Here is a 23,531-nt window from a genome sequence, read left to right as displayed (position 1 = left end):
GGGAAAAAGGATGCTGAGATCAGACAGGAAAGCAGAACTGAGAACAAGGTTCAAAGGGTGACATGATGGGCATCCAAATCAAAAGGCTAGAAGCAGGTATGGAGGTTGAGCACAGAGTCAGAAATTTGAGAGCAGGAGAGCTGAGAATAAACAGAGAGTTATCTGCTATAAAAGAACAAGTGAGGTTGTTCATAACTTGCTTTGTACTTGCTGGTCATACATGTGGTATGTCAGACTGAGCTGACAGGTCCAAGTCTAGGGTCAGGGCAGCCACCAAGCCTGCCTCACCAACCTGTCATTCAGCCTCAAGTACCCTGAGGGATATGATGAGAACCCTGAGACACTCCCAAAGTTCTTCATTCAGTTGACATTCTGCATGTGGGACTAAGGGACCTCTGTGTTCCTGCAGATGAGGTCTAGCAAGGGTTTACTTGTTATTAATTACTTACTAGACAGACAGACAACCCAGTATAGCCTGGTATATACACAACCAGAGTACCTTATGCGGGCAATAGATCTTTTTACAGATACCTTGGTAGGTGTTTGTAAGGCCCCAAAAGTGGAATGGCCATCTGACATATTTGTAGGCCATACCCAGGATATAAACTCACTAAGGGCTATCAACCCTATCTCCAAAAATCTCTCTCAATTTTGACCACTTCTCATTAGAATCCTGCTACAATCTTGGCCCATATTATCCAGCTCTCTCACCTGCACTATCATCATGGCCTTTTAACTGGTCTCTCTGCTTCCACTCTAGCCTCTCCATACTCCAGTCATTTTCCAAACAGCACAACTAGAGGAAAGCAAATCAGAGTGAATCACTCTCCTATTTAAAATGCTCCAGTGCTTACCTACTCCATTTTGAACAAAATCTAAACTCCTCTACCATGGCCTAATATACCTCCAGAATCTGCCTACCACTTCCCTCACCTCATCTTGTACTGCTCTTCCTTGGCCTTTGTTTTGGTTCCTCCAATAGACTCTTCTCCCTTGACCAAGGCCCCGTTTCATTACTTTCTACCCCATTACCCAGTTTACTGTTTGTATCAGCACTTATCAGTACCTGTAATTGTTTTATTTATTGTTTACACATTTACTGTATTTTCCCTGCAATAGAATGTAGGCTCCACAAAGGCAAGGATCTTGTTTGCTTGTTCGTCACTGTATCCCAACACCAGTACAGTGCCTGGTATAAAGGAAGGAAGCAATTTGCTAATATACTACCATTTCTGATTCGTTAGATGAGACTAGACTAGGAAAAAAGTCACCTTTTAAAACTAGTTTCAGGACGGACTGACTGACACCATCTAGGATGAAGAGGCCCTCTTGGACATTTCTGATAACTGCTTAGCCTAACCTTCATTTCACTTAATGAGAAGGTTTAGCACATGCCTTGTACCTAAGACCAGCATCCCTGGCCCCTATCACAAATGCCCTAGCACTGAGAGGCAACATACAGAAGACGATCCACTAGAACTGCATGATCCCCTTCCAATACACACTGAGAAAGACTGCCTACCAAAGGAGGATTGATTATTTGTGTACTATGGCTAGGAAAGTTCTTTTATAAAAGTCTACTCATCAATATATCTCTGGTTCACCAGTAAGGGGGCTCTGTACTACCCTAATCTCCAAACTTAGCTGACACATGTCCAAATCCCTAGAGAATGTATTCCTGTATAGGCACTTGGTTACCAAAGCATCTGAGAACATTTTGTCAACCAGGTCTTAGTCTTTTAAGAAAAGTGACACATCCACACTGATAAATGGGGACCATTAAGAGCTTCTGCTGGTAGTACTGTCACTCAGTACATCTACCCCTAGTGGTGCTCCTCCTTATGAATGCCCTTGCTACTACTCACCTGTGCTACGCATGAATGGCTCAAGACAAACCCAACCCCACCACTTTGGAGTGGGAGGACTAGGCCATTTGAATGTTGGTGGTTACCAAGCTAGGTGAGCTGGATGGAACTTAATGGAGCTCCCCAGTCTGATTTGTCATCTGCCTAAACAGACTTTTGTCATGACTGTAGCTGGGAAACAGACTTCAGACCAAGGTATCTATCTATACCTTGATAGACATTACAGTACAGGTCTTAGGAAAAATTTTGGTTAAATTCCTAAAGTTTTAATCATTTACTTTATCTCATCTTCTAGGGCCCTCATTCTTGTTGGTTGGGAATCAGCTGTAAAGATTATTGGGGCAACAAAGTTGCCTAAGGTTATAGAATGGACAGTGGGTGGTTCACTTTGTAAACTGACCTGATTTTTTTAATTGAAGTGTAGTTGATTTACAATGTTGTATTTGTTTCAAGTGATTCAGTTATACATACATATATATATGTGTATATTCTTTTTCAGATTCTTTTCCCTTATAGGTTATTACAAAATATTGAGTACAGTTCTCTGTGCTATACAGTAGGTGCTTTTTGGTTATCTATTTTATATATAGTAGTGTGTATATGTTAATTCCAAACTCCTAATTTATCCCTCCCCCCACCTTTCCCCTTTGGTAACAGTTAAGTTTTTCTAAGTCTGTGGGTCTATTTCTGTTTTGTATATAAGTTCATTTGTATCATTTGTTTTTATTTATTTTCTTTCCTTTAAAAAATTTTAAAAATTTAAGTATAGTTGATTTACAATGTTGTGTTAGTTTTAGGTGTACAGCAAAGTGATTCAGTTTTTTTTTTTTCAGTTTTATATATATATTCATTTGTATCATTTTTCTTAGATTCCACGTATAAGTGCTATCATAGGATATTTGTCTTTCTCTGTCTGGCTTACTTCACTTAGGATAATCTCTAGATCCATCCATGTTGCTGCAAATGGCATTATTTCATTCTTTTTTATGGCTGAGTAATATTCCATTGTATGCATGTACCACATCTTCTTTACCCATTCCTCTGTTGAAGGACATTTAGGTTGCTTCCATGTCTTGGTTGTAAATAGTGCTGCAATGAACACGGGCGCGTGTATCTTTTCGAATTATAGTTTCCTCTGGATATATGCTCAGGAGTGCGATTGTCGGATCATATGGTAGCTCTATTTTTAGTTTTTTAAACAACCTCCATACTGTTCTCCATAGTGGCTGCACCAATTTACATTCCCACCAACAGTGCAGGAGGGTTCCTTTCTCTCCACACCCTCTCCAGCATTTATTATTTGCAGACTTTTTGATGGTGGCCATTCTGACTGGTGTGAGGTGATACCTCGTAGTTTTAATTTGCATTTCTGTAATAATTAGCGATGTTGAGCATCTTTTCATGTGCCTTTTGGCCATCTGGATGTCTTCTTTGGAGAAACATCTATTTAGATCTTCTGTCCATTTTTTTTTAGAAATTCATGTTCTTTTATTTATTTATTTATTTATTTATGACTGTGTTGAGTCTTCGTTTCTGTGCGAGGGCTTTCTCTAGTTGCGGCAAGTGGGGACCACTCTTCATCGCGGTGCGCAGGCCTCTCACCATCGCGGCCTCTCTTGTTGCGGAGCACAGGCTCCAGATGCGCAGGCTCAGTAATTGTGGCTCACGGGCCCAGTTGCTCCGCGGCATGTGGGATCTTCCCAGACCAGGGCTCGAACCCATGTCCCCTGCATTGGCAGGCAGATTCTCAACCACTGCGCCACCAGGGAAGCCCTTCTGTCCATTTTTTGACTGGGTTTTTTTTTTTTTATATTGAGCTGTATGAGCTGTTTGTATATTTTGGAGATTAATCCCTTGTCAGTTGCATAGTTTGCAAATATTTCCTCCCATTCTGTAGGTTGCCTTTTTGTTTTGTTTATGGTTTCCTTTGCTATGCAAAAGCTTTTAAGTTTAATTAGGTCCCATTTGTTTTTTTGTTTGTTCGTTTCGTTTTTATTCCCATTAATCTAGGAGATGGATCCAAAAAGACATTGTTGCGATTTATGTAAACTGACCTAATCTTCCTAGGGAGATTACATTTAGGAGACTATTACACTCTGTCTTTTTTTTGGGGGGGGGGCGGCGTACATATTTTATAATCTCCTCCTTTTTTTTCAGAGCTCAGGGCACCAATCCATTCCTTCTTAAACAAGTCTTCTCTCTTATGTACTGAACAAGAGATGTCCCTACTTCTTAGGGACCTGCCTTGTTCACAGGTTAGGTGGGACAACTATATGAGTCACAGCTGCTTTCCAATCCCTGGTCAAGTTTAGTTGAGACACCGACTCAAGGTAGGCCAATCATGTTTTCTCTCCCGGGAACTTGGAATTGAAGCAGTGGAACACTGTCAATTAGCTGAGAGCTCTGGGTCTTAAAGTTCTACAGAACTGATGGCTGAGACCACTGTTTTGGGGCATCCCACAATGAGCAACATGGCAGGAGAAGCTGGTGTTAAGAAAACAGAGCACATATAACACAGAGAGAAAGAGAGAGAGGAGTATGTTCAGTTTCTAAAATTGCAGTGAACTGATGTGCTCCCTGTGTATTTTTTCTACAAATAACCTTTTTACAAATATATCTTTAAGTGGATATTTATTCCTTACAACCAATCATTTTCTATGACATGAAAACATACACCTTCATTGATATTCTCTCTCCATTTTTCTTTCAGCTCTTGCTTTCATAATACTTTACTGCCTTCCCTCTCCTGGTCTTTCTTCATTTAATCTGTAACCAAAAAAACTTCACCATGTGTAATGGATACTTAATGTGTGTTTTTTTTTTTTTTTAGCAGCCTAGATAGACTCTTTTGGACATTCTAATCTTTGACTATAATGGGGCAGTTGAGCAATACATGTGTCCATCTGCCTACTTTTGAGACCAAAGCGACAACATATATTGAAAGGGGGAAATCATTACCCTTCTGAAAGTGAGTGGCAATTTTGTGCTCTTCAGTTAAAGGGCCTCATCCCATGACACATCCTGTCCCTACATTCTGAGGATGGTACCTGTCTTTTCCAGGCTGGCCATTCTGGATACAGGCCCAATCTGACATCAATCAGTACAATTTCAGTGATCAGGTCTACAATGCAGATCAGTGTTTCCCAACCTTTCTTGAACAATGAATGTTTTTTAAAAATAATACTGTGAACCTCCTTAGGAATTTAAAAAATTATTTTAAAAAATTTCTTATGACACAAGTAAAGGAGTTTTAAGTAAAAATATTTCATCTTAGTTCAGCATATTATTAAAGCTTTATTATAAAGCTCATGTGGCAAAGTTTTAATTATACTGATAATATTTAAGGACAAATTTTGACTTCTACTCACAGTAGATGAACTGTTTTATCATGTAAAGAAAATCACGTTGTCAAATAAAATTGTCAAAAATTAAAAGATGGATTTACAACCAATATCCTGAGATAACCATAGTTCGAAAAGGTACATGCAGCCCAATGTTCATTGCAGCACTATTTATAATAGTCAAGACATGGATGCAACCTAAATGTCCATCAACAGAGGAATGGATAAAGAAGATGTGGTACATATATACAATGGAATATTACTCAGCCATAAAAAAAGAATGAAATGCCATTTGCAGCTACATGGATGTACCTAGATATTATCATACTAAGTAAAGTAAGTCAGACAGAGAAAGACAAATATCCTATGATATCACTTATATGTGGAATTTAAAAAAAACATACAAATGAATTTATTTACAAAACAGAAACAGACTCACAGACTTCGAAAACAAACTTATGGTTACCAAAGGGGAAAGGTGCAGGGAGGGATAAATTAGGAGTTTGGGATTAACATACACACACTACTATATATAAAATAGATAATCACCAAGGACCTACTGTATAGCACAGGGAACTCTACTCAATATTTTTTAATAACCTGTATGGGAAAAGAATCTAAAAAAGAATGGATATATGTATATGTATAACGGCATCACTTTGCTGTAAAGCTGAAACTAACAGAACATTGTAAATCAACTGTACTCTAATATAAAATTAAATTAAAAAAATGGACTTGGCACCAAATGTATATTGAAATGTAGGCTGAAATTTAATCCACATTATAGCATCCAAAACAAACAAACGTTAAAAACCTGATATTTGGAATTCTTCCATTTTGAGCTTATAAAAATCAACTCTTATTTTGGTAATTTGGAGGTTTAGTTTTTTTTGTTTGTTTTTTAAATAAATTTATTTATTTATTTTTGTCTGACTTGGGTCTTTGTTGCTGTGTGCGGGCTTTCTCTAGTTGTGGCGAGTAGGGGCTACTCTTTGTTGCGGTGCGCGGGCTTCTCATTGCGGTGGCTTCTCTTGTTGCGGAGCACGGGCTCTAGGCGTGCAGGCTTCAATAGTCGTGGTCTGTGGGCTCTAGAGCGCAGGCTCAGTAGTTGCGGTGCCCGGCTTAGTTGCTCCGTGGCATGTGGGATCTTCCCGGACCAGGGCTCAAACCCATGTCCCCTGCATTGGCAGGCATATTCTTAGCCACTGCACCACCAGGGAAGCCCTGGAGGTTCAGTTTAATCAAGGTAGAAGAAATGGTTTCATGTTGCTCTTTGAGAGACGTTCTCAGCAAACATACACTGTAGATCTTTATCACCAATAAACAAAAAGCCAGTTGGACAGAATAACGCTGTATATTTTTTCTTTTTCATATTTTCAAGTATTTAAATCTTTCCTTTTTAGAATCTGAAGTACCTAAACAGAGTATGATCAATTATAATAAAATAAACATCCAGCTATCTATAACACTAGTTGTATAGTAAGTTGAAAATGAATTATTTTTAGAGCAAACCTCTTATTTCATACCACATGGAGCCTCTCAATTGACAATTCATTTTAGAAATGAAATCATCTGAATTTGATTAGACCCCTTCTTTGTTTCATGATATTCAGTACAGTATCTTTACCACCTTGCTATTTGTATTTGGTTAACCAACCTGAAATTATTTTCTCTAGAGTAGCTTTAAGAATAGGAAATAGCAAATGCCAATTATATGCATGTATGAATACACATGACTTTAAACTAAGGCATGCCTGGCTAATGTTTTTATATTTAAAATGATTAAAAAAAACCTTTTTATTTTGAGTTAATTATAGATTTCCAGAAGAACTGCAAAGAGAATACAGAGAATTCCCTTATACCCTTCACCCAGCTTCCTTTAATCATGTAGTTTTTTAAGTATTAGAAACATCTTGATATTTCATAAAAATTTTGATCAGATGAATGCAAATTAAGTATTTCATAAAGAGCATCTTGAAATAGTTTTGCAGAACTATCATTTTTCATGCTCCTCATTAATCTATGATATCTTGACATGTGTTTCACACATGTTCCATCTTTAACCAACAGTCCATTATGAGTACAAATTAAACTATACTTAAAACTAAGAACAACACTTAAAAACAGTATAATGGTCCTTCTTAAACTCTTCCAAACAGTAGAAGAGGAGGGAATACTTCCAAACTCATTTTATTTTATTATTTTTAAAAATTTTTATTAGAGTATAGTTGATTTACAATGTTGTGTTAGTTTCAGGTGTACAGCAAAGTGAATTAGTTATAAATATACATATATCCACTCTTTTTAAGATTCTTTTCCCATATAGGCCATTACAGATTATTGAGTAGAGTTCCCTGTGGTATAGAGTAGGTCGTTATTACTTATCTATTTTATATATGGTAGTGTATATATGTCAATCCCAATCTCCCAATTTATCCCTCCCCACCCCCACTCCCTGGTAACCATAATTTGTTCTCTACATCTGTGACTCTACTTCTGTTTTGTAAATAAGTTCATTTGTACCCTTTTTTTTTTAAAGATTCCACATATAAGTGGTATCATATATTTGTCTTTCTCTGTCTGACTTGCTTCACTCATTATGACAATTCTAGGTCCGTCCATGTTGCTGCAAATGGCATTATTTTGTTCTTTTTTATGGCTGAGTAATATTCCATTTTACAAATGTACCACATCTTCTTTACCCATTCCTCTGTTGATGGGCATTTAGGTTGCTTCCATGACCTGGCTATTGTAAACAGTGCTGCAATGAACACCGGGGTGGGGTGCATGTATCTTTTCGAATTATGGTTTTCTCCGGGTATATGCCCAGTAGTGGGATTGCTGGGTCATATGGTAGTTCTATTTTTAGTTTTTTAAACAACTTCCATACTGTTCTCCATAGTGGCTGTACCAATTTACATTCCCACCAACAGTGTAGGAGGGTTCTTTTCTCCACACCCTCTCCAGCATTTACTGTTTGTAGATATTTTTGATGATGGCCATTCTGACTGGTGTGAGGTGATACCTCATTGTAGTTTTGATGTGCATTTCTCTAATAATTAGTGATGTTGAGCATTGTTTCACGTGCTTTTAGGCCATCTGTATGTCTTTGGAGAAATGTCTATTTAGATCTTCCACCCATTTTTAAAAAAATTATTTACTTATTTATTTATTTATTATTTATGGCTGTGTTGGGTCTTCGTTTCTGTGAGAGGGCTTTCTCTAGTTGCGGCAAGTGGGGGCCACTCTTCATTGCGGTGCGCGGGCCTCTCATTATCGTGGCCTCTCTTGTTGCGGAGCACAGGCTCCAGACGCACAGGCTCAGTAATTGTGGCTCACGGGCCTAGTTGCTCCGCAGCATGTGGGATCTTCCCAGACCAGGGCTCAAACCCGTGTCCCCTGCATTGGCAGGCAGATTCTCAACCACTGCGCCACCAGGGAAGCCCCACCACCCATTTTTTGATTGGGTTATTTCCGTTTTTTGATATTGAGCTGCATGAGCTGTTTGTATGTTTTGGAGATTAATCCCTTGTCAGCTGCATTGTTTGCAAATATTTTCTCCCATTCTGAGGGTTGTCTTTTTGTTTTGTTTATGGTTTCCTTTGCTGTGCAAAAGCTTTTAAGTTTAATTAGATCCCATTTATTTTTGTTTTTATTTTCATTACTCTAGGAGTTGGATCAAAAAAGATCTTGCTGTCATTTATGTCAAAGAATGTTCTGCCTATGTTTTCCTCTAAGAGTTTTATAGTGTCTGGCCTTACATTTAGGTCTTTAATCCATTTTGAGTTTATTTTTGTGTATGGTGTTAGGGAGTGTTCTAATTTCATTCTTTTATATGTAGCTGTCCAGTTTTCCCAGCACCACTTGTTGAAGAGACTGTCTTTTCTCCATTGTATATTCTCGCCTCTTTTGTCATAAATTAGGGGACCATAGGTACGTGGGTCAAACTCATTTTATGAGGCCAGCATTACCCTTAATTCAACCAGACAACAACACTGTAAGAAAAGAAAATTACATGCCAATATCCTTGACGAACAAAGATGAGATGAAAATCCTTAACAAAATATCAGCAAATTGAAATCAACAATACAGTAAAAGAATCATATACCATGGTCAAGTGGAATCTATTCCAGGGATGCAAGGATGGCTCAACACCCACAAATCAATCAACATGACACACTGCATTAACAAAATGAAGGATAAAAAGCATATGATCATCTCAATAAATGCAGAAAAAGCATTTGCCAAAAATCACAATCCATTCATGATAAAAACTCTCAACAAACTGGGAATAGAGAAAATATACCTCAACATAAGAGAGGCCATATATGACAAGCTCACAGCTAGCATGAGATTCAACAGTGAAAAGCTGAAAGCTTTTCCTCTAATATTGGGAACAAGACAAGGAGACCCACTCTTACCACATTTATTCAACATAGTATTTGAAGTCCTAGCCAGAGTAATTAGGAAGAAAAAGAAATAAAGGAATCTAAATCAGAAAGGAAGAAATAAAATTATATTTACAGATGACATGGTATTACATATAGAAAACTCTAAAAACTCTACTAAAAAACTGTCAGGACTAATAAACAAATTCAGTAAACTTGTAGGATACAAAATCAATATACAAAAATCAGCTGCACTTCTATATGCTAATAATGAGCCATCAGAATGAGAAATTAAGAAAACAGTAGCATTTACACTTGCATTAAAAAGAATAAAATACCTAGGAATAAAAGGTGCTCAACATCACTCATCATCAGAGGAATATAAATCAAAACCACAATGAGTTATCACTTCACACCTGTTAGAATGGCTATTATCAGGAAGACAACAAGTAATAAGCATTGGCCAGGATGTGGAGAAAGGGGAACCCTTGTGCAAGGTAAAGTAAATTGGTGCAGCCCCTATGGAAAACAATATGAAGGTTCCTCAAAAGATTAAAAATAGAACTACCATATGATCCAGCAATTCCACTTCTGGGTATGTATCTGAAAGAAATGAAAACACGAACTTGAAAAGGTATCTGCACTCGCATGTTCACTGAAGCTTTATAATAGCTAAGACATGGAAACAACCCAAGTTGCTTTTTAAATGGGAAAAACATTTAAATAATTGGTTTATTAATTTCCAAAAAGCAATTACTGATACAGAAACTATTATTGCCTTCAATTATATGAATTGATTCTATGATCAATTTATAAGCTAATTCTAAAATTTCACAAGGAAGAGGAAATGTGAAAGAAGAGTCAAGAGAACCTTGGAGTGGGGGGGACAAAGACAAAGTAGTAGCAATATTTTTTCCTTAAACTGAGCAGTGGGTAACAAGTGTTCATTGTACTGCTATGCTTTACATCTTACATATGTTTTATAAATATTGTGCTGTAGATGCTTAATATTTTTAAAAAGAACAGAGAAAGAAGACCTTACCTACCAAAAATCACAATTTATTATCAAGCTATAGTAATTAAAAGTGTGTTAATGGCACAGAAGCAAAGATCAATGGAACTAAATAGAGTCCTAAAACCAAGACTCTATTAACTGATAATCTGACATGCCACTTATTAGAAAAATTATTATTCAAATGGATAGCCAACTGAACAAGATTCCTCCCTTACACTATTCACAAAAATAAATTCCAGATGAATTAAAGACTTAAATTTTATATAAAAGTATAAGAAAATGTAAGATACTATGTTTACATCTTAAGGCAGGAAAGACATCCATTAAAAAGTTAGTTAAAAAAAAGTTAGTAAAAAAAAAAAAAAAAAGTAAAGTCAAAAGCCATGAAAGCAAAGATAGGTAAATCTGACATCAAAATTAAAAACCATTACTAACAAAGGGAGAGGACTACAACAGATTGGAGGAAAATGTACCATTTTCATAAATAAAGAATGAGTATCTAGAAGCCAAAGAACTCCTATAAATAAATAAAAAGTATTTGCTATGCTGCATATAACAGGAAAAAACAAAACTAAGAGTGCTTAAACAAAACAGAAGTTAAATTTCTCTTATGCAAAAGAAGTTGAGGGCTGGTGCAGCAGCTTGACCAAATGCTCAGAGACCCAGACTTTCTGGCTCACTGAGCTACCACCATGGTCCTCATAGTCTAGGATGGCTGTTAGAGCTCAAGTCATTACATCTGTGTTCCAATAAATAGAATGTGTGAAGGGTTGAGGGAGAGCCTCCTCTCTTGAAGGAGACTTCAGAAAGTCATATCAAACCCTTCTGCTTATGTATTTTAGCTAAAACTTACATAGTTATACTTAGCTCCAAGGAAGCCAAAGAATATAGTCTTCTGGATGGGCAGCAATGGACCTGGCTAAAAGCTGGGGTTCCTATTACTAAAGATGAAGGAAGAATGGATCACAGGAGGTAACCAGCAGTCTTTGCTATGCAATCCAAATAGAAAAGAAAAAAAGAAATACAAATGGTCAAAAACTAGAAAAGATGCTCAACCACATGGAAATAAAAATTAAAACAAGGAGAGAGGAGTTTAAAAAACTTTTGAGAGAGGCAAAAATTTTCAAGTTGGTGAAGGCATGAGGATTTTTGTCCTCTGTTAAATTTTTTTTTTAACAAAGAGAATGTATTCTATATTCCTAGTGTAACTAAAAGTAATAAAGTAATAAAAATATTTTATTTATTAAAAAACATGAACACATTACTGCTTTTAATTATATTACATATTATATAGTTACATAATATTAGTATAGATACCTTGGGGATCAATTTGGCATTTTCTATTAAAATTTTGATTATATGACTATATGACCCAGTAATTGCATCTTTCAGTTGTTTAAACAATATAAACATTCACACATTTGCATAAGTACAAGGATGTTCATTGCAGTAATGTTTAAAAGAGGAAAAACTGGAAACAACTCAAGTGTTCATCATCAGGGGAATAGCCCTACTTAATTTTCTTCATAGCACTATTACCACTCTCTGAAATTACATTTTTTATTTATCTACTTATTTGTCATCTAGGAAAAGAGTAGAGGCAAGGAGAACATATTTATATAATACTTGTTTGGTTAAAAACTCATTAGAAATAATGCATTGTCTTTTAAAATAATGAATCAAAACAGACACCATTCCAGCCCTTAATAACATGATCCCGCCAGAATGCCCTCATGAAGGCCTGCAGGTTTATAGACAAGCTGAGAAACAATGACCCAGATGAAGCCTCTCAACCTGCTGCTATCCAGAGAGACCGTCATTGGACATGATCTGTTGCCCTTTTCTTTTCAGTATGAGGCATTTCACAGTAGAATCAACACACTCTCTTCATTATGTGGAACCCTCAACTGCCTTTAATACATGGATTCCAATACTGCTGCCAACACTGAGTGAACCTCCACTCACTGAGCAGGGCCTGCCATGGGAAAGAGGTACCAACTAGAATGTGAGGAGAATGCCAACATTGCTAAGATGTACCATGCTGAGAAAAGACAAAATGCTGACACCTGAGCCACAGTGCTTGGGGCTTGGCGTTGGCAGGAGTGCTGTGTTCATCGGTACTCATAGCAGGAGCATTCCAGGGCTCCACCCTCAAGGCTGTGAAACAGGGACTATGCCTGTGATCACGAAATGGAAGGGCTCAGTGTGCCTTTGCTATGATTTCTAAGTCCTTAATGACATACCCATTCACAGACACTAATCTCTTTTTATTTCTAACCTCACAGACAAGCAGTTTTCAAACTGCTTAAAACAAAACAAAACTGGAGGGACTCAGTTCAAAATAAAGCTTAAAGATGAATAAACATACGGGGGCACGGGAGAGAAACAGCCTCAGTGCTCAGTCTTGGGGGGGATGGGAGGAACACCCAGATTATTGAGAGATCTGGGAAGAAGAGTTTGAAAGGGAAGGGAGTGCTGGGGAAAATGAACTTTAACAAAGACCTGAGAGAAGGAGCTTTGTAGATATTAGGGGAAAGCAAAGGTCTTGAGGCAGGGATGTAGCTGCTTTGTTGAAGGAAGAACAAGAACCATTTGTGACTGGGACAAAGTAAGCACAGGGGAGAGTAGCAGGAGATGAGGTCAGGGAAGTAAAAGGGGGTTTAGATATGTAGGGCCTTGTAGGTAAGTGTAAAGCCTCTGATCAGAGAACTTACTTTTAACAGGGTCCCTCTAGCTGCTAGGAGAGCAAGGACAGAAGCAGGGAAAAAGAGGCGATGACAGTAATCTAGGTGAGATACAATGGTGGTCTGGACAAGGTAGAAGCAGTAGAGATATTGGGATGTGACCAATTCTGATACATTCTGAATGTAGAGCCAAGAGGGTTTGCTGATAGACTGAATGTGGGGTGAAAGAGAAAGAAGAGAGTCAAAGATGTTGCCAAGGTTTTTGGCCTGGGTTCCTGGAAGAATGGAGCTGCTATTTACCGAGATGGGACAGGCTGTGGGAAGAGTGGGTTTTAGAGGGGAAGAGGAGGAGTTCAGTTTTGAGATGTCTGTTAGATATCCAAGTGGAGAGGTCAAGTAGGCACTTTGATATCAGAGTATGAGATTCAGAGAAGAGGTCTAACTTGGAGAAAAAATTGGTAGTCCTTGGTGGTAGCAGTTGGTGTATATTTAAGGTCATGAGACTGGGTGAAATGACAAGGAAATAGGGTTGATAAGGAAGAATAGAGGTTTGAGGAATAAACAGCTCTCCAATTTTCAGAGGTCAGGAAGATGATGAAAACAAAAAGACTGAGAAAGAATCACCAGTAAGGTAGGAGGAAATGCAGAGAATGTAGTACTCTGGAAGCTAAGTGAAGAAAGCATTTCAAAGAAAGGAATAATCAACTGTGCAAAATGCTGTCGAAAGGTCAAGTAAGAAAAAGACTGAAAACTTACTCACTGGAGTTAGCAATGTGGAGGGTAAAGGCCTGACTCAAGAGAGAGGACTCAAGAGAGACTGGTGGAAAGGAACTGGACTGAGTGAGTTAGACAACAGAGAGGAACAGATTTGGAGGAGGATGCAGGGTCAAGAGAGAGTTTGGGCTTCTATCATAAGGCACTGTATCTCTAGTATCTAGCAAAGTGCCAGGCACATAGTGGTAACTCAATAAATATTTGTTGATTGAGGTGAATAAGATCACTAACCACTGAATCAGGAAATAGTCTTAGTTCTAGAAGTTTAAAGGCTGATACATTGAAATGTGAGAATTCTTGGTTCAATAAAAAGAACTGCCTTTATTCTCCTTCAAAGCCTGAAAACTCTTTAGTTTTGAAAACTATGACTCACACACCTAGAACAGCTATCCCTAGATTTGAGAAGAGGGACTTCCCTGATGGCGTGGTGGTTAAGAATCCAAGCAATGGTCCGGGAAGATCCCACGTGCCGCAGAGCCACTAAGCCCGTGCGCCACAACTACTGAGCCAGCGCTCTGGAGCCTGAGAGCCACAACTACTGAGCCCATGTGCCACAACTACTGAAGCCTGCGCACCTAGAGCCCGTGCTCTGCAAAAAGAGAAGCCACCACAATGAGAAGCCCGCGCACCACAACGAAGAGTAGCCCCCTCTCGCTGCAACTAGAGGAAGCCCGCATGCAGCAACGAAGACCCAACACAGCCAAAAAATAATAATAACAAATAAATAAATTTATTTAAAAAATAAATAAATTTGAGAGGAATAGCAACAGAATTTGACAAATGCATGCTCTACAAGAAAATATACCTTTAATTCTGGATGGGTACAACGTATCCAAATACCTTTTGTACCTGGGACTCTGTGACTGGCTGGATCCCAGCCCTCTAGTTATGTCATGACTCACTATGCACTAGAATGGAAGACTCTTGGTGGTTGCTGAAGGATCATACCACTCTTGGTGGTATCTGACAAGGGTCTAGTAATCAGAATATATAAAGAACTCTTAACTACTCAACAACAAAAAAGACAAACAGCCCAATTAAAAAACAGGCAAAGAACTTGAATAGACATCTCTCCAAAGATATACAAATGGCCAACAAACACATTAAAAGATGCACAACATCATTAGTCATTAGAGAAATGCAAATCAAAATCACAGTGCGATATCACTTCACATCCACGAGGATGGCCATAACCAAAACCAAAACAAAACCAGAAAATAACAAGTGTTGACGAGGACGTGGAGAAACTATAACTTTCAAACACTGATAGTGGAAATGTAAAATGGTGCAGTCGCTGTGGAAAACAGTTTGGTGGTTCCTCAAAAAGTTAAACATAGAATCACCATATGATCCAGCAATTCCACTCCTAGGTATATATACAAAAGAATTGAAACAAGTATTCAAGTAAAAACTTGCACACGAAAGCTCTTGGCAACACTATCTACAGTAGCCAGAAGGTGTAAACAACTGAAATGTCCATCAACTGATAAACGGATAAACAAAAGGTGGTATATCCTTTCAGTGGAATTATTATTCAGTCAAAGACAGGAATGAATATTATTCAAAGAAAGGAACACATGCTACAACATGAATGAACCTTGTAAACATCATGCTAAATGAAAGAAGCCAGACACAGGAAGTCACATTTTGTGTGATTCCATTTATATGAAATGTCCAAAATAAACAACTCCATAGAGAAAGAAAGCAAACTGGTGGTTTCCAGGAAATAGGGGGATAAAGGGATGGAGAGTAACTGCTTAATGGGTACATGGCTTCCTTCTGGGGTGATAAAAAATGTTCTGGAATTAGATAATGGTGATGGTTGCACAACACTGTGAATGTATTGAGATTCATTGATTGTACACTTTAAAATGATTTAAATGGTTAATTTTATGTTATGTGAATTTTAACTCAATAAAAACAATAAGTCACACAGCTCACACTTGACAGATCAAGGTCATGCACCCACGAACTGACTCTAAATCCTATTACCATGCAACCACTGTCTCCTTTACAAACCAAAGGAGCTCTGGACAACCTTGGCAGTGAACTTTTCCCTCCATCTATCACCATCAGGCATAGTACCTAACTATATTTGTGATAAAAGAATTCCTACAATTGCCTAAGCACATACAAGTTTCTAAACAAAATATTTTCTTACCATAAACTCCCAGTATAAACCTTAAACCAAAGTCTGCTATTCATGTCACAAAGTCATCCTTCATTTAGAAGTTAACCATCATGCACCTATCTGATGAACCAATGACAACTATGAAGGACAATCCCTTACAAGATGATACTCCTGTTTGCAAAAAGAGTACAGCAATGGGGCTTATGCCTTCAACTAATAAATACCATTCTTCACTAATAATCCTTGGCATTTTCCAACCCCTGTGGTTTCTGTTCTGCTGGTAGATCACAACTTTTAGAAACATGAAGTGTAAAAACTGACCTTTAAACCCTCCTGTGCCAGATTAAGGTTGCCAGTGAGGCAGAAATGGATAAATGACAGATTGGTAGTGAACATCTGCATTACAACCCACTCCAGAGAGTCAGTCTAATCCAAAGTCTTCAAGGTAACAGCATTCATACAACCTTTTGGAAACCAAAGTTTGTTTGGTGTTCTCTTCTTCTCCTTCTCTCTGAGCTCAATGAGGGCCTACTTCTCCAACTTATATCCATACCCTTTAATCACCATCAATGATAAAGATTTCAAAGTATGAGAAATGTTACATACACGCAACTGGAAAACCAAACTGCAATATCAAGTTAATTAGAAAAAAACACAGCTGCAAAAACTATCCCTAGGAATGACAGGGATACATATTCCCTGACATAGCCAAGTATTCCATTTTCAACATGCCAACAATCTGGTCTTTGTTCATCAGTTCACCGAAAGGATGATGTCAGGGTCACTGGAGCCCTGCTGGTCCTTAGGAGTTCTATGGCTTTCCAGATAAGAAAGAGACTAACGGCCTAATCACCAACATCTGAGTCTCAAGGGTCCTGGCAAAATATCTCCTCAGTGAAAAGCACAAAGTCTCCAAAACAAATATAAGCAAGACCCCTCTGAAATGGGGTAGACGGGTAATCAGGCACGACTGAGATACCTCCCTGAAAAGTCAGGAGAAGCGTTTGGGTAACCAACACAGACTAAGCACCTACCATAGAGACATGTAAGACACCTCCCCCTGCCTCATCACTCCCCTTTTGGGTAAACTTCTCAAAAGATTTTTCCAACATTCACCATTTCCATTTCCTTACTTTCTATCCACTTCAATCTGGCTTCTGCCTTTTTCAATCTAAAATGGTTGTTGCTAAGGTCAAAGACTCCATCTTGCTAAATTCAGTACATCATTTTAGGTCTACATCTTTACTTGATGACTCCTCTTTTTAAAATACTCTCTTCCCTTGACTTTCATGACACATCTTAAACTGGAATTAAATTTGAAAGTGAGCTTCTAAGACAAAAATCGAATGTAGTTTAAATTACTCTCAAAAATTCTTTAAATGGCCTATTAAGTAAAGCCTAACTGATTTTTGTATGCATAACTCTATACAGTTATGAACAGCATATATGTATGCATGCATGCATAAAAAAAAACACAACAGTACGTGTACCTGCAAAATAGAACACTTTCTTTCACCTAATTAGAAACACCTTCAAATATATTCGGTTAAGTTTGCATATCTTAAGGGCAAGCAAGGTGTCATTCCACTGTACCTCTGGCCACTTCTCATCCCTCTCCTGGGGTTACCCTCCTTGACCCAACTTTGAAATGCTGGGCCTGAGCCCTCATCTCTTCTTAATGTCTATTGTTGGTTCTTAATTTCCACTGCTCAGTGGAATCACCTGAGGACCTTTTAAAAATCCCAGGCTGCAATTCAGAGCAAGCAAACAGAAAGAGAAATTGAGGTAGGCCTCAGCATCAGTATTTTTTAACCATTCAATGTTTCCAATGTGTAGCCAAAATAAGAATCACTATTCTATACTCTCTCCCTACAGCAGGCATCACACACTCCTATGCCTACACAGTCAGAGAAGAAAATAAACAAAGCAGGCCAGGAATCAGTTTTAGGGAGTGGTAGGCTCTTTGGTGGACTAGAAAGCAGCTGGGATCAGCTGTGACAGAGCTCCAATCAACTGCTCCCACATGGGAAAGCCAGCTCAGTAGTGCCACATCTTCTCACTTTTAAAGAAAAGCTCCAAAATCTGGATTTTCATGTGAAATCTTCAGATTTTAAATTACTGGCAACTAACTCAAAATTAAACAACAACAACAAAAACCACTGTATGTGAAAAACAACACACATCTGTAAACCAGATTCAGCTCTGGGCTGTGGGTGTACAACCTCTGTGCAGGGTAATTCCATCTACACCCTTCAATTTACACCTAAATATTTATATCCCCAGTCCATCACACCCTTCTGGGCTCTGGATTTGAATTATCAAATGCTTATGTGACATCTCCACTTCTCATCAGTCCCAAAGTGAACTGTAATTTAAACCACCTCAACCATTTATCCTTCCAATGTTCTCTAGCTCAGGTAACACCATTCACCTGGCTGGGTAAGTGAGAACCCTGGGCTTTATCCTATACACGTATTTCTCCCTCACTGCTTGTACCGTGTCAATCATCAAATCCTATCAATTATGCCTCCTAAATATATCCCCTGCATCCATTTACTTCTCTCCATCTCCTCTGCTACCAACTTGGTCCCAGCTATCAGTTTTTCTCTACCTTTCCACAGTGTAGTTTTCCCTCTGTATCCATGGATGTAAACCTGCAGATATGGAGGGCTGACTGTACTACGCCATCTTATATAAGGGACTTGAGCATCCGTGGATTTTGGTATCCAGGGGGTCCTGGAACCAATCCCCAGCAGATACCAAAGGCTGACTGTATTAGCCAGCTCAGGTTGCCATAATAAAATACCATAGACTGGGTGGCTTAAACAACAGAAATTAATATTCTTACAGTTCTGGAGGATAGAAGTCCCAGATCAAGGTCCAGCAAGGTTGGTTTCTGGTAAGGACTCTCTTCCTGGCTTGTAAATGGCTATGTTCTCACTGTGTGCACATGGCCTTCCCTTCCTCCTCTTCTTATAAGGCCACCAATTTTATTGGATTAGGGCCCCAACCCTTATGACCTCATTTAACTTTAATTACCTCCTAAAGACTATCTTCAAATATAGTCACATTAGGGATTAGGGCTTCAAAAAGCAATTTTAGGGGGACACAATTCACTTTATAACACACTGTAATCTTAGTTAGAATCAGTTTTCTCCAACATCCACTCATTTCCAAGCCATTCTCTACAGTATGACCAGAGTAATCTTTTACAACCACAAATATTTACAAACGTGTATGTGTACATATTTGACCCAACAATTCCACTTCTAGGAATTTATCCTACAAATATATTCACACAAATGTGAACTAGCATATGCATAGTACGATTTGTTATAGTAAATTATTGGAAACAATTTAAATGTCCCTCAATAGAGGAACACAGTTTAAATGTCCCTCAATAGAGGATCCATTAAATAATCTGTGGTGTATCTATACAATGGAATACTATACAGTCGTTCAAAAGAACAAGAAAACTATATATTAGAATGGAAAGATTTCCAGGACATTGTTAAGTGAACAAAACAAGGAACAGAACAGTGTGTACAGTATGCTACCATTTGTGTAAACAACAGGAAGAAAGAATATGCATTTGCTTGAATGCCACAGAAAATGTCTAGAATGATAAATAAAATTACTAACAGTGGTTATCCCGCTGGAAGGTATGAAGAAAGTGGCAGCTGGGGGAGGAAATAAGACCCACTGCAGACATTCTGATCTAATGGGCCTGGAGCACGGCCCAGGCACTAGTATTGTTTTAAGTTCCTCTAGTGATTCTGATAAGCAGGCTGGACTGAGAACTGCTGCTCACCGTGCCTTCGCCTACTTTCCCAACTTCATTTTGTATCATCCGGCCCCTATCACTCTCCATCCTCCAGCCACACTGGCCTCTGAATTCCCAGAAAAGGTCCTGCTCCTTCTGCCTGGAATATAGTCGCCCTAAGCTTTACCTTGTAACTTCCATTTATTCTTCAGTCTACCTCTTTCCCAAAGAAACCTTCCCTAGTTTCCAAACTAGGTCAGTACCCCTTTTTTATGTACTCAGAGCACCCTGTACTGCTTACAGAATCTATCACAATTGTAACGAGGAACTGTATAATTAAATATACATGTATGTGTCTGTCACTCTCTTTAGACTGTAAGGTCCAGGAGTGCAGAGACCACATCCGTGGCTTTTACCACTGTAGTCCCAGACCTAAATTAAGGTCTGGCTGGCAAGGTAGGCTCTCTCTCAGATGCTTGTGAAATGAATGACTGCTCTTACCTTCAAACCCAGCAGAGTAGAAAAAATGACACAGAAGCAAATGAGGACAATGCAGTGTCATTAGTGTTAAGACAGCAGTCCCTTTAGAACAGTGGTTCTCAACTGGGGGTGATTTTGGCCCTCCCAGGGGACATCTGGCAATGTCTACAGGCATTTTTGAGTGTGGGTGGTGTGGGTGGTGTGGGTTGTGTGACTGTTTGACTGTCACAACTGTGTGTGTATGCAGGCGGACTACTGGTAACTATTAACTAGAGGTCAGGAATGCTGCTAAACATCCTATAGTGCACAGGATAGCCTCCACGAGAAGAATTATCTGGTCCAAAATGTCAATGGTACCTCTAATTTAGAGGACGGTCATACTCAAAAGGGTGATCAATTCTATTCCAGGCAGTGGGTTTTTTTTGGGGGGGAGGTGGGGTGAGGAGGATGTCAAGAAAAACTTCACAGAGGAAGTAAAGCTTTAAGCTGTGTGTTGAAGGGTGGCATGTACCATATCAGTGTAGACTGTTTGCCAGAAGTAATGCGAAGCCTCTGAAGAGTTTAAAAGCAAAGTTATGGTTTGAACAGGTACCCCCCTCAAGTAGCCCATACTCCAATATTACTCATCTCCTTTATTCCCTTCTTGCTGAAACAAACCTTTCATTCTCTTAGGGCAGTGGTTTCAGCTAAACATTAAGGCCAAATTAAGTCAGAATAAGATAAAGTCGTATAGCCCTTTCAATCTCCAGAATGTTAGCTGCATTTTAAAATATGCAAATACTTATGAATACAAATAAATCTTTAACTGCTTAAAGTTCAGATCATTTGTAGATAAAGCTATTTTTTGAACTCAACAGCCAGGTTGGTCCTGGTAAAGACTTCTCCAAAGCTTTCCATTTTTAAAAAAAACTTCTTTCCTCTGGCCTCAATTTCTGAGCTCCCAGAGTTAGAAAAGATTCAAGTTTTTCCACAAGTATCTCATGCTATAAGTTCTTCTGCCAGAGAGGACAGGATGCAATAAGTGTGACTAAACTGTATGTATAAATTAGTCTATAGATTTTTTAAAAGGTTTTCACTAAAAGTCATGGATACTCCTGGAAGAAATGAAATTGAGGTAATTTAAAATAGTATGACCAAGAAAGAAAACCGTGTTTTACTGTAACACAAGCCTGCTGCCTACTGAGCTGGAAACACACGCTCTGCTCTAGTATATAGCTATTCTTAGGGTCTCAGACTGGGTGCTCTCTCTATGAGAAACTGAGGCCTGAGACTAACGAAGAACAAAGAAAAATGCTTGGCACGGAAGGTTTGGGCGATGTTTTGTACATAAAAGATTTGAGGAGGAAGACTTCCTCAGATTTTGGAAGGCATACTAATCACTCTTTTTTTGCTTACGTGTTAAAAATGTTTATTTCGTGTTTCCAGACCATTTCCTAATAAGAAAATACCTTATAATTTACAAAGAGCAATTTATCCTCCCTTACATTTGCTGACCACTAAAACTGGATAGTTTCCTTAAGCTTTACCAGAGTCAGAGGATTGGGAATAATGTGAGCATAGCAGAGTTCAGATGCAACATCAGCTCCAAGGCCGGCCAGCTGGTTTCCATCGAGAGGTCCCCCAGGAGAAAGCCCCTCCGAGGCGGCGGCCAGGGTCGGCGCGGGAGTGAGACCCACCGGGGCGGCCCAGCGGCGGGCGCGGGGCAAGGCCGGGGTCAGCCCGACCCCTGTTTACCTTTGTTTCAGGTACTCCCGCTCCCAACCGGGCCCGGGATCCCGCCCGAGGCCGCGAGCTGGTGACACATCCTTCTTTGGCCAAGTCGGGCCGAGGTTGGTCAGGGGGCGGGGAAGGAAAATAAAGGCTCAGCGCCTAACGACGTGACTCTCAGTTCTTCCAAAACGTTGGCATTTGTTTCTCTGCCAAGCTTTCCTATTAACAAGTTCCCGAGGGTTGTACGGGCGAACTGGCCCCCCAGCCCCCGAAAGTGGGAGGGACCAGGACGTCCCCCGCCTTCCCTCCTCCGTGGGCGTCCCCGGGGCAGGCCGTTTCCACACCTCCCGGGCTGACAAGGCCCGGGACCGAGCCGGGCGTGCGACGGCGCCCGCACCGCCTCGAACCCCAACTTCCGCGGCTCAGCCAGCAGGGCCAGCGCCGCGCTGCCCTGCCGACCCCGCCGGCCCCTGGGGCCAGGCCGGTCCCCGCCCTCAGGCCCCGGCCCCGCCCGCCCGGGCCTCCGCGCACCGCCCCCCGCCCTCGCCACAACCCGCGGGCCGAACGCGGGGCGCGAGGGCTCCGGGCCGCGCGGCGGGCTGCCCCACGCTTACCTCAGCGTCCGCGGCTCCTCCTCTGGCTGCTGCCTCCGCTCGCGCACAGCGTTGGCCGCCAGGACTCCCGGCGGCGCGGGATGTGGGCTGGGAAAGCGGCGCGTGAGGAGCTGAGGCCCAAGCGCGCCCCGCCCAGCCGCCCGTCCACCCCCTCCCATCCCTCAGCCCCACCCTCTGCTGCGGGCTCGGCGCCCCTCCCCGCCCGCCAGGCTCCGCCCCTCCCAGCGGGCCCCGCCCACTCTGCCGGCCAGAGAGTGAAAGGGGGCAGTCAGGGGCGCCGCAAGAGCCGCCACGGCCGCTGTCCGTGCAGTCCCCTGTATGGCCGGCCTGCGGGGACGCGATTCGTAGTGCATACTACGATTTGGCGGATGAGAGTTTCACTCTCTGGTTTATTATTACTGTTATCGTTGTTGTTGTTATCTTCATTAGTTGTTTTGCCCTCCTGTAGCCGACTGGATGGTTCCATTGAGGCCAGAGGCGGTGGACAGGTAGCCCTCACCGCTGACCAGACATTCCCTGTAACTCCGATCCTACCTGTGGCCAGCACCTGCGCCACATGTCATTATAATATAGTGAACAAGTTGTGTGAATTTTGAAAGAAGAGATATTTATTTTTAACAGTTATTGTTAAATATAACACAAATATAGAAAGCCATATAAAACCAATGTACAACTTATGAATTATCCTGAGACATAACACCCTTATAACCACTCTTGAGATTTAACACCATGTGAAATGGTCTGGTTTAAAACATAAATCTCATCA

At 40.1% G+C, this 23,531-nt stretch overlaps 1 protein-coding gene across 3 annotated transcripts in view; it reads right to left on the bottom strand.

The window, feature by feature from the left end:
- The window catches only part of PPP2R3A (protein phosphatase 2 regulatory subunit B''alpha), a 210,972-nt gene extending 188,087 nt beyond the window's left edge, over nt 1-22,885 (bottom strand). For 2 of the 3 annotated variants that reach the window (XM_036850212.1, XM_036850210.1), the window contains exon 1: nt 22,766-22,885. The gene's annotated coding sequence lies outside the window, so the exon portion shown is untranslated. The remainder of the gene's footprint in view (nt 1-22,765) is intronic. The other variant, XM_036850211.1, reaches the window with a different exon arrangement.
- Between the last annotated feature and the right edge of the window lie 646 nt (nt 22,886-23,531).

This window comes from Balaenoptera musculus, chromosome 4, assembly GCF_009873245.2.
Source record: "Balaenoptera musculus isolate JJ_BM4_2016_0621 chromosome 4, mBalMus1.pri.v3, whole genome shotgun sequence".
Taxonomy (NCBI): Eukaryota; Metazoa; Chordata; class Mammalia; order Artiodactyla; family Balaenopteridae; genus Balaenoptera; species Balaenoptera musculus.
This window is presented reverse-complemented; position numbering and strand designations above follow the sequence as displayed.